Consider the following 16,203-nt stretch of genomic DNA (forward strand, 5'->3'; position numbering starts at 1 on the left):
GTTCGGTTCCCACTAAGGGCGTGAACCTCAGTTGCGGTTCGTCCCCGTGCAGGTGGCAACCAGTCAATGTGTCTCTCACATCGATGTTTCTCTCTCTCTTCTTCCTGCTTTCCCTCCCGCTCTATCTGAAGATAAATGCAAAGATATCCTCTGATGAGGATTAAAAAAAAGTTAAAAAAAATGTTTCCACATACATCTCATTTGATCCTTACAATTTCGTTTAAGTAAACAGTGCAGATATTATTTTTACAAAGGAGAAAGCTGAGATTCAGAGAGGCTGAGTAACTTGCCTAGATATCCGAGCCAGACAGATCTAGAATTGATGCTACTACATTACATCATCATGTCATTTCATGGTAATAAAACTCGTTGGCAGAGTACTATGGGGCAAGATTTAGAAACACATGAAAAACCGCTTGAGCATGCACAAAACTGCTTATGTGTGCCCTACCTGTGCAGCTCAGTTGGTTGGAGCATCGTCCCAATACGCCAAGGTTGCAGGCTCAATCCCCGGCCAGGGCGCATACAAGAATCAACCAGTGAATAATAAGTGTAGAAACAAATTGATGTCTCTCTCTCAAATCAATTTTTAAAATTTTTAAATGCTTATGTGCTACTTAGGTGATCAAAAGATGGCACTATCTTTTACATGTGCATATTTGCAATTTTTATATTAAGTAGTATATACTATGAACACTTTGAGGATTTTCTTTAGTGATGGTTGCAATTACATTTTTAATGAAAATAGGTTTTTTTTCTGATTTTAAAAATGATGCATGTTCTTTCCCCATTCTAATAGCACACACACACACACACACAAATAACAAAGTATAATCTATGTGAAATCCCAGCTCCTAGAGTAAACTTCTGCTTCTTTTACAATCTCTCAAAGTCTATACACACACCACACAAAGGGAGAAGGAGGGGTAAGAGGGTGGAAGAGAGAGGGAAAGAGAGGGGGGGGAAGGGAGAGAGAGGGGGGAGGGAGGGGGAGAGAGAGAGAAGGAAAGAGAGAGAGAGATTGAGATTTATATAAATAGTATTATTTTAAAAGCTACCTGACATTTTTTATCCAACATCTTAAATATTCTTCCATGTCAATACATGAGATCTAGTTAACCATTTTTAACTGTTAGGAGTATACAAGCATAGATGTATCCTCCCCCAACCCCTCCATCTAACCCTTTACTGGTGAACTTTTAATCTATTTCCATTTTTTATTTTGTTCTTATAAACTACACTATAATGAAAATTTAGAATATGTTCCTGAAAGTATTACTGAATCAGAGGGTATTCCAATTTAAAATTATGATACATACTGATATCCAGAGTACCCAAAATGTGCCATTTTGTATTCATGTTGACGGAAATTGGAGGCAAATTTTCCCACACTCCCAATGATGCCAGGTTTTGCCAAATCATTTTTAATTTTTCCAATCTGATTAATAAAAGATATCTCATTCTTTTCATTTGCGTAACTTTGATAAGCAGTGATTACAAACATTTATATATTTTGGACCTATCTAACTTCATTCGACTTCCTTTATGTGCTCCTTATCTTTTTATATAGGTATATTCATTTTTATTAATGTATAGAAATATTTTATAATAGGAAAATAAACTTTTTTCTTTTACCTGTTACAGATATCTCATCTTCTTAATTTGTCTATAAATCTTGTTCAATATGATTTTTACTTCCTAGAATTTACTTTTTACTTTTATGTAAACAAATTTGAGTCTTTTTCTGTATACTTTTCTCTCATGCTTAGAAAGGCCATTCCACCCCCAGAGTAAAAACATTCACCTACGTTTTATTCTATAGAACCTGTATGATCACTTTGAAATATTTTGCTTCAAAATATTTTTGCTTCTATCAAAAGGTGTTGGATTGCTTCTTTTTCTTAATTCTTAAGTTTTTCTTATTCTTTTTAACTTTTTTTTAACTTTATTATTGAATGCATTACAGACGTTCCTCATTTTCCCCCTATTGACCCCTCCTCCTCACTCCCACCCCCCTCCTGCCTTTCCCCACACTGTTGTCTGTGTCCATTGGTTATGTATATATGCATATAAGTTCTTTGGTTTGTTTCTTCCCACCCCCCAAGCCCCCATCAATTTGAGGTTTGTTAGTCTAACAACCAATTTGTACTTCTTAATTTCTTCACCTTTTTCACCCATCCCCCCAACCTTCCTCCCATCTGGCAACCAACAAAATGTTCTGTGTATCTGTGAAAATGTTTCTGTTCTGCTTGTTAATTTGTTTGTATGTTCAATTGTTGATAGATATGTATTCATTGCCATTTTGTTTGTTTATATTTTTTATCTTTTTCTTCAAGAAGACCCTTCAATATCTCATATAATAATGGTTTAGTGGTGATGAACTCCTTTAGCTTTTTCTTGTCTGGGAAACTCTTTATATGGTCATTAATTCTAAATGACAGCTTTGCAGGATAGATTAATCCTGGTTGTAGGTTCTTGCTTTTCATCACTCTGAATATTTCTTGCCACTCCCTTCTGGCCTGCAAAGTTTCTTTTGAGAAAAACCAGCTTAAAGTCTTATGGGAGATCTCTTGTAGGTAACTAACTGCTTTTCTCTTGCTGCTTTTAAGATTCTCTCTTTGTCTTGAACCTTTTGCATTTTGGTGATGATGTGTCTTGGTGTGGGCCTCTTTGGGTTCATCTTGTTTGGGACTGTCTGTGCTTCCTGGACTTGTATATCTGTTTCCTTCACCAACTTAGGAAAATTTTCTGTCATAATTGTTTCAAATAGGTTTTCAATTTCTTGTTCTCTCTCTTCTCCTTCTGGCACCTCCCAAGATGCGAATGTTGGCATGCTTGAAGTTGTCCCAGAGGCTCCTTACGCTATCCTCATTTTTTTGGATTCTTTTTTCTTTTTGCTGTTCTGATTGGGTGTTTTTTGCTTCCTTATATTCCAAATCAATGGTTTGCTTCTTGGTTTTACCTACTCTACTATTGAATCTGTGTAAATTACTCTTTATTTCGGTTAGTGCCTTCTTCATTTCTGACTGTGCATCCTTCATTTCTGACTGGTCCTTTTTTATACTCTTGAAGCCCTCACTAAGTTCATTTAAATTCTCTCTAAGTTCTTTGGGCATCCTTATAAGCAGTGTTTTGAACTCTGCATCTGGTAGGTTGCTTATCTCCATTTTGCTCAGTTCTTTTCCTGGAGTTTTGTTCTGTTCTTTAATTTGGGACCTGTTTCTTTGTTTGTTTTTATGTATTACTTAACGGGAGGTATGGGGTTAGCTGAGACCAGATGCTGCTTGTTTGAAAGAATTTAGGAAAACCTGAAGCAGGATCCAAGACAGGCCAATCCTATGGTAAAGCAACTGGCAACAGCTTGGTTGGGCCTGAAAGTTGGGTGGGGCGGGGCCTCACAGAATCGCCGGGGCGGGGCAACCAGTGTGAGCCAGGTTGCTGGAGTCCTAGATAGGGCAGCTGTCTGCCACCCTAGGGAAGGGCTCACCAAAGGAACAAAGGCCTCTGACAGCACATCTGTCCAGGAGAAAGCCCCCTCTCTAACCTTTGCTCCAATGCCAAACAACTCAGTTCTTCCCCATATTTCTCTGGTGCCTTTCAAGCTGCCTCCCCCATGCTAGAGCCTGGAGGGAGCAAGTCAAAATAAATCTATGTGTGGGCCATTTAAGAGGAACTGCCTGGGGCTCCAGCAGCCTCATCCTCCCTCAGCCTCAGTTCCTGCTGATTTTACAGCCAGAAATAATGGGGTGCCTGGTGTGGGACGGGGACTCCTTAGTTCTCAGGAAGGGCCTTCCCAACCGAGGTGTCCTCTTGATTTTTATCTGCCACATGTGGGTGTGGGATCCACCCTCCTACAAGTCTTGGTGTGGCTGCTTCTTTAATTCTGCAGTTGTAGGACTTTCATTCAGCTCGATGTCAGGTGGTTTTGGATGATGTTTATCCTATAGTTTAGTTATAACTTTGATGTGGTTGTGGGAGGATGCAATACTGCCATCTGGACTGGAAGTCAATATTTTGCTTCTTAAATGATATGGAATTTATTATTTTTATTAACAAGCTAGAGCCAAACTTTATTATTATTTATTATCAAGTTGTTCACTTTTAAAATGTTGTCATAAGGCCATGTATTAAATATGCTGCCTTCATCACATGCTAAATTCTCATATATTCTGATATCTACTTCTATATTTTCTCTTCTGAACCACTGATTAGATTATACCTGTATCAATATCACACTACTATAACTTTTATGGTAGTTTTATAATATATTGATTATTTGATAGGCAGGTAGTCTTCTATCACTTTTCTTTTACATAAATTTTCTCATTTTTTAAATGTTTTTATTGATTTTTTTAGAGATGAAAGGAGAGAGAGATAGAAACATCCATGTGAGAGAGAAACATTGATTGGCTGCCTCCTGCATGCTGCCTACTAGGGATGGAGCCCACAACCCGGGCATGTGCCCTGATAGGAATCAAACCTCCTGGTCCATGGGATGATGTTCAATTCACTGAGCCACACCGGCCAGGCAGGACATACATCTTCTTTATTAAGTTCATTTTCTCAATTCACATCAATTTCATTAAGTTTCTGAATTATTAGGGAGAATTGGTTTCCATATTGCTGAACCTAGAAAACACAACTATTTATCAGTAGAGACGGCTTATATAATTACATTCATCTATCTTTACAGAATACTATATACAGTCATATGTAGTTACATGGATGAATCAAGAAGACATTCTAGTTTTTTAAAAATGAAGTCTCAGAGATTCTGCTTCTGATAAGATGGAATAGTCATACTTAGCCCTATTCCTCCCTCTAAGAACAACAAAAACTCTGGACATGATGTATAAACAAACAGAAGAAGACTCTGAAGGGTGACGAGAAGGCAGGCCTTGACACGGCGTGAGTTCTGGATTTTCTTTTGTCTCTTATATCCCAGACTTGGAACTGAAAAAGCCGGCAACCTGGAAATGCCAACAGGTGCGAACAAAATAAAGCCCCAACAAAGGCATTCTCTCTAGCCAGAGTAACAGAAACACAGCAACTAAGACAGAAAACTTTTAGACAATTTCTGCTCTACTCCAGAAAATATTGTGGCCCCACAAAGTCCTAGTGCGAGGCCTAGACTCCTCTCTCGGTGAGCCTTCAGCGGTGCCCCGCGCCCTACCCACCGCGATGTCAGAGGGCCTGGGGGAGGGTCGGGACTTCCACCATTGCCCACCCCACTACACTGTCAGTGGAGACCACGCAATGAGCCAGAACTTCTACTCTCGGCCAGCAAGAGCAGGAGCACCCACTCCGGGTGTTAGTGGGGAACATGGCCATCTACCTTCACCTGGCAGTAAGGGGGCAGTGCCCGCCCCTCCTTCCACTGACAGAGTAGGATCAGAGGAAGCCGGTTTAAACAGATGGTTTAAATAAGATCCAATGTCTCATAATATAGTACAAAAATGTCCAGGTTTCAATTTAAAAAAATGTTTTTAATCACTCATCATACCAAGAATCAAGATCTCAAAATGAATGAATAAAAGACTGGTAGATGCCAGTACTGATATGACAGAGGTATTAGAATTATTCACAAGTATGTTAAAGCAGCCATGATAAAAATCTGTTAATGAGCAATTATGAACATGTATGGAACAAAAGATAACCCAGAAAGCCTCAGCAAAGAAACAGAAGATATAGGAAGAGCAAAGTGAAAATTTTAGCTTCAACGTCTGTATTGAGCAGAAGGACATTTAATATATCCATTTCAGGCATACAACATAATGATTCAGTACATGTACATATAGTCAGATGATCACCCCGATAAGTCTAGTTAACACCCATCACCACACATAGTTAAAATTTTTTTGCTTGTGATAAGAACTTTTAAGATCTACCAAATGGAAATTTTAGAACTGAAAAGACAAGAGTTGATATCAAGAGCTCAGAGGGCAGGCTCACCAGAAAAATAGGAGAGACCCAGGAAAGAATCAGTGAACTGGAATAGAAGAGTAGAAATTACCCAATATGAAGAAGAAAAGAAAATACGCTGCAAAAATTTTATAGAATACAAATATAGTACTTTTTGTGAAAAAGAAAAAAATATATAAATACACACACACACACACACACACACACTAAGTAAACTTGCAAAAAGGAGCCTAAAAGGTTGTACATGTTACATCTAGAGAAAGGCCTGAGAGCCCTGGCCGGTTTGGCTCAGCGGTTGGAGCGTCGGCCTGCGGTACAGAGAGACCCGGGTTCGGTTCCCGCTAAGGGCATGTACCTCGGTTGCAGTTTGTCCCCGGCCCTGGTCGGTTGTGCGGGTGGCAGCCACTCGAAGTGTCCCTTCACATCGATGTTTCTCTCTCTCTCTCTTCCTCTCTCTCCCTCCCATTCTATCTGTACAAAAAAAAAAAAAAAAAGGAAAAATGTCCTCAGGTGAGGATAAAAAAAAAAGAGAGAGAGAGAGAAAGGACTGAGAATGGAAGTTGGCAAAGGGAAATTTTATCTTTTGCTCTGTATTCTTCTGTATTATTATTATCAGTTATACTACCATATTCATATCATTCCCATAATATAAAATAGTCCTATATTTAAAAAAAGATTGCCTTTTTGTTTATTCTAAGGTATTTTATGTCCCACAGTAGAGTTTTATGGTTTTCTCTCTACAAATACTCAAAAACATTATTAGACTTTCCCTGGGTATCTTTTTTGTTGTTGTTGCTCTTGTGAAGATGTTTTTCCCATTATATTTTCTCACTAGTTATTGTTAGTATACAAGAAGGCTATTGATTTTAATAAATTTATTTTTAAACTGTTCAGATTCCTAAAAGTTCTCTTATCATGTCTAGTAGTTTTAGTTTATCTACTTGCTTGTTCCATATATAATCATATCTATAAATAATTATATTTTTTCTCCTTTCCACTATTTTTTATATTTTGTTCTCATGTTTAATTATATCACCTCCCACTCACAGAATGAGTAGTCTTATTCATAATAATAGAAATCCCTTCAGTGTCTTACTCTGAATTGATCACTCATTCATTCATTAACTGGTAACCGTGTGCAAAGCATTGTGCCAAACTCTGGAGAGCTGCTGACAAGCAAAATCAAACATGGTCCCCACTATCATAGAGCCCTTAGTCTGGGGAAGTTAGACATTATCAAGTAATGGTACTCATCAATGCCTAATTACAAGCTGAGAGAACTGCTAGCAAGAAAAGTAACTTGACTCTATGAGAACACGTAACAGAGCAATATGAAGGAAGAAGAATTATTCTTCCATTCTGCAAAAACCAGGGAAGAATTCCATTAAGCCTATTTTAAGTCTATAACCTTTTCTCCTAAGAGAAGACAAAGGAAGTAAGTCTCAGATGATTTCCTTACCCAAATCCTTATGACTTTCCAGTGGTTTAAATACCATTTGCTCCATAATTTTGAGTCAGGGTATAGTATTTCAAATCAACTCATAAACGCTACTACTTATAGAATTCTGTACTATTTGGCATCTTATGAACTTCCCAAACACCATGTCACACAGGGATTATTGTCCCTATTTACAATCAAGAATAGTTCGTGTGGGCAGGCTTGGCAAAGTTTTTGGGCATAGATGATCATCTAGCGATCCTGATTGCTATTGAATGATCTCTTACCATACAACAGGAAGTCTCAGACCTTTCATTTCACTGGACTGTATACTCCTTGAGTGAAATAATTATGTCCTAATTATATTTTTATCCCAAGTACCCAACACAGGGCCAAGCATATAAGGAAGTGTCCATTAAAGTGTTTACTGAATGTTGAATGAATGGATTAATCAGGGAGTGCTATACCTACATGGATCACGAGCATTGATAATCTTTGCATTCCAATGTTGTCTTCTTCACATTTCAATCTTTCTTCTCCTCCTCCTTCTTCTTCTTCTTTTTCTTCTTCAAGAAGACACTTTAACATTTCATATACTACTGGTTTGGTGGTGATGAACTCCTTTAGCTTTCTCTTTTCTGGCAAGCTCTTTATATGTCCTTCAAGTCTAAATAATAGCTTTACTGGGTAGAGTAATCTTGGTTGTATGTTCTTGCTTTTCATCACGTTGAATATTTCTTTCCAATCCCTTCTGGCCTGCAAAGTTTCTGTTGAGAAATCAGCTGACAGTTTTATGGAAACTCCCCTATAGGTAATTAACTGCTTTTCTCTTACTGCTTTTAAGATTCTCATTTTGTATTTAACCTTTTGCATTTTAATCGATATGTTTTGGGGTGGGCCTCTTTGGGTTCATTTTGTTTTGGATTCTCTGCACTTCCTGGACTTGTATATCTATATCCTTCACCAAGTTAGGGAAGTTTTCCATGATTATTTTTTAAAATAGGTTTTCAATTTCTGGCTCTCTCTTTTCTTCCAGCATCCCCATGATGTGAATGTTGGTAGGCTTGAAGTTGTCCCACTACACTATCTTTATTTTTATGGATTGTTTTTTCTTCTTGCTGTTCTGATTTAGTATTTTTTGCTTCCTTATATTCCAAATCACTGTTTGGATTCTCAGCTACTGTTGATTCCCTGTAAATTATTCTTCATTTCAGCCCTGGCCGGTTTAGCTCAGCGGTTAGAGCGTTGGCCTGCAGTACAGAGAAACCCGGGTTTGGTTCCCGCTAAGGGCATGTACCTAGGTTGCAGTTTGTCCCTGACCCTGGTTGAGTTGTGCGGGTGGCAACCACATGGTGTGTCCCTTTCATGTTGATGTTTCTCTCTCTCTCTCCCTCCTACTCTATCTGAACAAAAAATGGAAAAATGTCCTCAGGTGAGGATTAAAAAAAAATTATTCTTCATTTCAGTTAGTGTATTCTTCATTTTGACTGGTTCTTTCTTATGGGTTCAATGTCCTTTTTTATGCTGTTGAAGTTCTCTCTAACTTCATCTACTCTTCCTGTAAGTTCTTTGAGCATCCTTATAACCAGTATTTTGAATTCTGCATCTGAGAGTTGCTTTGATTTGTTCTTTTTCTGGAAGCTTGTTCTAGATTTCCATTTTGAACATGTTTCTCTGTCTCCTCATTTTAGCAGCCTACTTATATTTGTTTTAATGTATTAGGTAATGCCTGCTACATCTCCCAGGCTTGGTACAGTGGCCTAATGTAGTAGGTGCCCTGTAGGGTCCATGGTACAGCCTCCCTATTCACATGAGTTGGGCACTCCAGGTGTGCCCCCTGAGTGGGTTATGTACATCCTCCTGTTGAAGTTGAGACTTGATTGCTGTTGGCACATCAATGGTAGGGATTTACATCCAGGCTGATCATCTGCAGGTACTGGCTGCAACCACCATGGAGGATCAGCTGTTCAGGGCCCACCCTGGAGCAGGACTTACTTCATCAGGGTTCTGGTGCCTGCTGAGTCTTCCCCTTGAGTGTATCACTTGTGGAAGTGGTTGGCTGCTGCTTCAACATGGTCTGAAGCTATCCACTGGGTCTGCTGGCTCTGGGGCCTTCTGGGAGGTGAGGCCAACATCAGTCACCACCTGTGTTCTGCCCAGGGCCACCCGGCATGAGTTACAAAGCAATCTGCAAATGGCTGCTATTTGTGTTGGGCTTTAGGTGCCCAGAAGAAGCCAACCTGTGACCTGAGGCCAACCTGTGACCCAAGGCCAACTGATGCTAGTGCTTGGCCTAGGGCCACTGAGCAAGAGGTACAGGGCACACCAAGCCAGATGCTGCTTTTGAGAGATTTTAGGAAATGTCTGAAGCATAAACCAAGACAGGACATTCATATGGAAAAGCCACTGGAAACAGCTTGGGTGGACCCAAAAGTTGGTAGGGTAGGTCTCAGGGAATCACCAGGGTGCCAGTTCTGTGAGAAAAGGGATCAGAAAAGGAATCATGGCCTCTGGGAGAAAGCTGTCCTTCTAGCTCTTGCCCTGATGACAGACACTTTAGTTCCTCCTCATATGTCCTTGGTTTGTGTCAAGCTGCTGCCCCAGTGCAGGAGCTCAGGAGTGGGTTGTGTATGGACTCTTTATGAGGAACTGCCTGGGACTCCGGAAGCCTTCAGTCTCATTCAACCACAACCACTGCTGGTTTCTACAGCCAGAGTTATGGAGGCTTCTCTTCCTGGCACTGGCACCCTGGGCTGGGGGGCCTGGTGTGGGGCTGGACCCCCCACTCCTCAGGAGGGACATTCACAATCAAGATATCCCTCCTGATTTTTGTCTGACACACGTGGGTGTAGCACCAGCCTGTTCCTCATCTTTGCCCCTCCTACCAGTCTTAATGTGGCTTCTTCTTTATATCCTTAGTTGTAGGACTTCTATTCAGAAAGATTCCAGGCAGTTCAGAGTGATGGTTGTTTTGTAGTTTCATTGTATTTTTGATGTGATTATGGGATAATGCAAGTACCACATGGACCTATGCCACCACCTTGACAGGAAGCCCAAAAATGGATACAGAATTCTTGATTGATATTGTTTCTTTCAGTGTTTTAAATATATCATTCCACTCTGTTTTGACTTTCATTATTTTTTATGAGAAATTCACCATTAATTGCATTGTTCTTCCCCTGTACTTGCTGAGTTGCTCTTTTTTTCTTTTGCTGTTTCAAGATTTTCTGTTAGTCTTTGTCTTTTAGCAGTTTGATTATGATGTATCCAGATCCAACTTGTCACTCATTGTTTGCTTCTTTAGATTGAAACTTTTCATCAGCCCTCACCAGTGTAGCTCAGTTGGTTGAGCATCACCCCATGCACCAAGAGGTCACTGGTTTGATTCCTGGTCAGGGCACATGCCTGGGTTTCAGACTCAATCATACAGGAGTCAGCCAATTGATGTTTCACTCTCATCAACCTCTCTCTCTCTCTCTCTCTCTCTCTCTCTCTCTCTCTCTCTCTGAAATCAATAAAAACATTTTCTTTCATCAAATTTGAGATGTTTTCAGCTATTATCCACCCCCTTCTCTCTCTTCCTTTCTAGGACTCCCATTATATGTGTGTTGATAAACTGAATATAAGGTCTTTGAAGCTTTGTTTGGTTTTCTTTCGTTTTCTTTTCTTTTCTATTCTTCAGATTGAATAAATATTGAGTTCACTTAATGGGCTTTTATTTCACTTATTAAAATTTTCAACTCTAAAATTTTCATGTGGTTCTTTTAAAGGTTGTTAATTGATATTATCTATTTGTTAAAAGAATGTATGTCATGTTTTTTCTTTAGTTCTTTAAATATGGTTTCCTTCAGTACTTTGAACATATTTATAACTGCTTTGAAGTCTTTGTCTGATGAATCCAACTTCTGGACCTATTCAGAGACAGTTTCCATTGACTGCTTTTTCCCCCCTGAATATACTTTATTACATTTTTTGCATGCCTTGTAATTTTTTAAAAATCTGGGCATTTTAAGTAATATCTTGTAGTAGTTTTAAATTCTGATATTCTTGCCCTGGCCGGTTTGGCTCAGCGGTTAGAGCGTCGGCCTGTGGTCCAGAGAGACCTGGGTTCGGTTCCCACTAAGGGCACGTTCCCTGGTTGCAGTTTGTCCCCGGCCCTGGTTGGTCGTGTGGGTGGCAGCCACTCGATGTGTCCCTTTCACGTCGATGTTTCTCTCTCTCTCTTCCTCTCTCTCCCTCCCACTCTATCTGAACAAAAAAATAAATAAATAAATTCTGATATTCTTTTCTTCCCCTTGAGGATTTTTGTTGTTGCTAATTTTGTTTTTTGTTTTCTTTTAAGTAAATTAGCTGGAGTTAAACTAAATAATCTGTTACCTCCAATGTATATGGCCACTAATATCATTGCTCAGTTTTTTTTATTTTAATTCTTATATTTTAGCCTGACTTCCTAGCAATTATCCCAGTGGTTTGCATAGATTAGTGTGAACCAATAAGTAGCCAGAGATATTCAAACACATCAAACTATTAAAATGTCCATTCTCTGCGGGTGGACCTGGGCCTGTTTTAGTGATGCATTTAAAGTTCGGGCAGTTTTCTAGTACGCTCATACATTCACTTTCTGCTGGGGACCCTGGCTCTCCAATGCATATGACGGCAGGCTCCCAGACAGCCAGAGATATGTGGCATTCTTATCAAGATTTATCTTATTGCCATATGTACAATAGCCAAGACACGGAAATAATCAGTCTATCAACAGATGAATGAGTGGGTAAAGAAGTGGTAGTGTGTGTGTGTGTATATATATGTATATATATGTGTGTGTGTGTGTGTGTGTACATACACACACACACACACAGTGGAATATTATTCAGCTATTAAAAATGAGGAAATTTTGCCATTTACAACAACATGTATGGACCCTGAGGGCATTATGCTAAGTGAAATAAGTCAGAAAAAAGTAAATACTGTATGATCTTCCTTATATGTAAAATCTAAAAAAAGAAAAAAACAAACTCATAAAAAGAGATCAGATTTTGTGGTTACCAGAGGTGGGGGGGAGGGGTTGTAGGAAGGTGGTTAAAAGGTATAAACTTTCACTTATAAGATAAAAAAGTATTAGCAATATATCTATAACTTTACCACTATAGTTAACGCTGCTGATGATGACATATATAAAAGTTTTTAAAAGAGTTAATTCCAAGAGTTTTCATCATAAGGAAAATAAGTTTGTTTCTTTGCTTTTCTTTTTTTTTTATTTTTAATTTTTTTTTTATCCTCACTCGAGGACATTTTTCCATTTTTTGTTGAGATAGAGTGGGAAGGGGAGAGAGAGAGAGAGAAACATCGACGCGAAAGGTACACATCGAGTGGTTGCCACCCACACGATCCAACCAGAGCCGGGGACAAACTGCAACAGAGGTACGTGCCCTTAGCGGGAACCAAACCCTGGTCTCCGGGAACCATCGGCCGATGCTCTAACCGCTGAGCCAAACCGGCCAGGGCTCTTTGCTTTCCTTTTTATTGTATCTATATGAGATGATAGATGCTAACTAAACTTACTGCAGTAATCATTTTACAATGCATATATGTAAGTCAAACCATTATGCTGTACGCCTTAAACTTACACAGTTTACAGTGATATATGTCAATTATATCTCAATAAAGCTGGGGGAAATTTTTATCTTATTACTAGGATGTCCCTTTTAAATTTCTGAATTGTCCTCCTCTCTGCCTTCGGCCCCATCCAAGGCCTAAAGCTAAGGGAGCGGGTATTTCCTGTTTGGTTTTCCAACCGCTACCCCAAATCAAGTTAGCCTCCTGCTGCAGCAAAGCTACTGGTTTTCACAGCCAACACCACCCAACATCCCCCACAAACTAGGGTAGCAGATGGGGGAAGCCTAGGCAAGGACACCCATTTTTCAATTGAAGACTTCCATTGTTCAACAACCATTAATGAATATATAGTTTTCAATTTGCTGTGTGCTAATCCCTTGAGAATCTCAGTACCCTGAAACAATAACAGACTGACAAATCTCAGAGGGAAGGGGGTTGATGGTTAGGGAAGGACTGAACAAAGAATTTATATGAATATATGCATTGCCCATGGACACAGAAAATAGGGTGGTGAAGGCCTGGGGTGGGGTGAGAACTGGGTGGAGAGGGGCAATGTGGGGGAAAAAAGGGGGACATCTGTAATACTCTCAACAATAAAGATAAAATAATAAGCCCTGGCCAGTTTGGCTCAGCGGTTAGAGGGTCAGCCCGCAGACCAGAGAGTCCCGGTTCGGTTCCCACTAAGGGCACGAACCTCGGTTGCAGTTTGTCCCTGGCCCTGGTTGGGGTCGTCTGGGTGGCAACTAGTCCATGTGTCTCTCTCACATCGATGTTTTTCTCTCTCTCTCTTCCCCCCACTCTCTCTCCTGCTCTATCTGAAGATAAATGCAAAAATGTCCACAGGTGAGGATAAAAGAAAAAAGATAAAATAATAATAATTGATTCTTAAAATTTTGTTTAGTTTCATAGTTGGTTTTTCGGGAGGGGATTTATCAACCTCTTCACTTCTTTATAGCCAGAAGTCTATTTTAATATAATATGCCTGTCTGAACTTAACATAATTTTATTACTGCCTGAACTTTTCTGCCTTTGTTAGGGATACTTTAATGATGTTAATTCAATCCTATCCTCTTCCTTTGATTCATTCACTGTAGTTATAAACACTGATCTATTCTATTCTGTCATTTCTCATAATATGGCTTCCCAATCTTTCAGGGATGGACAATAATGCACAACTGCTATTTATTTAAAATAAAGACATAGTGCAGGAGCCCAAGATGCACGGAATGCTGTGGCGGTGCTGAGCTGGAAAGGCTACTGTGAATGAAGAGAAACAGTTTGTAAACATTGATTTGAATGATGACAACATTGCAGTGTTTGTAAACTAGGAACAGGCAAAGAAACAATCTCCTTCTACCATTTCATTAAGGAGTTAAAAAGACTGCTTTGAAAAATACAATTTGATTGCAAACCAGGATTGTCCATGATCTAAGCTTTCAGAAAGTACTTATTATGAAGATGTTAAAACCATTTTGAGTAAGGAGATGAATTGTAAATAATGCACAAAATAAGGATGTGGATTCAGATTCTGAATGTTCTAAAAAGTCTCCAGCACCACATGTTTAATTTCAGGCAGATAAAAAGTCACCCCCACAGTTTGACACCCATGTATCAAAGTATTGCGCAAAGTGGATGGACAGAAGTGCAGGTGTCCTCTCAGACTGCACACAAAGAATATTAGAGCAGAGGGAAAATCACACGCTTTGGGCTTGCTGTGCTACAAGGTTCAGGTGCCACTTTATGCCACAATAGTGTATTTTGACCTCATCATCACAACCAGGCACAGAAAAAAGAAGAGACAATCTCTAATCCACAGGCTCATGTCTGGACCCAGCATCCACATTACAGCAAAGAGTAAAGCAACCAAATGTAAAACTCCGACAGCAAAGAGTAAGCTTTTGAAGAGTTAACACACCAAGTACAAGAAAAAGATTCTTTGGCCTCAAAGTTCCCCAAGTTGCCATCAGACAGCTTCTCAAGAACTATTCCAAGCTACCATGTCTGCAAATGGGGTGAACAGGAACGAAGTCACTCCTATCCATAAACAACTGAACTGAACTTACACTTCTTCCTATGCCCTGCGGTGTGCTGGTCTGCCAGGCATACAAACTTTGAACAAGCTGAAGAAAGTTACAGTCCATTTTCTTAATCGTCATTAAATTTGCAAAGCTTAAAGGCATATTTAACATCTTTGTCAAATAAAGCAGATCATTGCACTCTAGTCTTCTAGGGTTATTCATTTTGGTTTATTTGGGGAATCTTTTTTTCCCATAATTACTAAATGACCCTCTCTAATTTTTACCACATGTGACTACTTAAATATATTGATACAGTGTGATTTTATTCAACATAGTTTAATGTAATTAATCTTTTAAAACAATAGAAAATTAATACACTCCTGAGATTTGTGTGAACTATTAAAGATAAATTTTAAGAGGGAAATGGGATTCATAATATTACCTTTTATTTATTATGAGTAATATTTTGATATAAAATGTGTATTGATATGAAGATTTTATATATAAAGTGCTATTTTAGTGACTTTTCCATTCTCTTTATAAATGTATTTGAATGGCTCTATACACAACATTTACACATGCATGTGTATATACGTTACCCATATTTCAGATCACTGCATTTCATTCTCTTCATACACTGTTTTTACAACTATTCTCTTGTTTCCCAAAGACAAATGTATTTTGGAGTAGAAATCTATCTAGTTGAATTGTTTGACTTCTAATAACTCTTATGAAAAAGGAATTAATAAATTTTAAAGCAGATATACAAGGAAATAAAATATATTTTTTTTCTAGAAAAAAGAAAAAGATTTAGTGGAAGTTATCAGACACACTGTGTTGCATGTAAGTCATGAGTAAAGACAGGAAGAAACGGGGCAATTTCTAACCCAGGAGTAAAGGACACCTTTACACACCCACTTAGTAAGCAATTAGGTGTTTCCTAATTGCAGAGGTAACATTCAGGTAATGTAGGAAGAAAGGGAGAAAGAGAGTAAACCAATATTTGTTGAGGGCCGACTCTGTTCCACACTCCAGGCTGGCTCCTTGACCCGCACCTGCTCATTTAATGATTTCAGCAACCCTAGGAGCTACGTTTTGTTACCTCCATGTTACAGAGGAAAAGAGCTGAGGTTCCTGGTAAAACCATTCTAACTCAAAAGTCACACATTGATTCTCAAGGGATATCTTGGATTGTTTTTCTATAGGGTA

The 16,203-nt window shown here is 39.0% G+C and overlaps 1 pseudogene; it reads left to right on the forward strand.

Annotated features, from left to right (window-relative positions):
* The window catches only part of LOC118618843, a 48,272-nt pseudogene extending 33,438 nt beyond the window's left edge, over nucleotides 1-14,834 (forward strand).
* The last annotated feature ends 1,369 nt before the right edge of the window (nucleotides 14,835-16,203 follow it).

This window comes from Molossus molossus, unplaced genomic scaffold (assembly GCF_014108415.1).
Source record: "Molossus molossus isolate mMolMol1 unplaced genomic scaffold, mMolMol1.p scaffold_m16_p_1, whole genome shotgun sequence".
Lineage (NCBI taxonomy): Eukaryota > Metazoa > Chordata > Mammalia > Chiroptera > Molossidae > Molossus > Molossus molossus.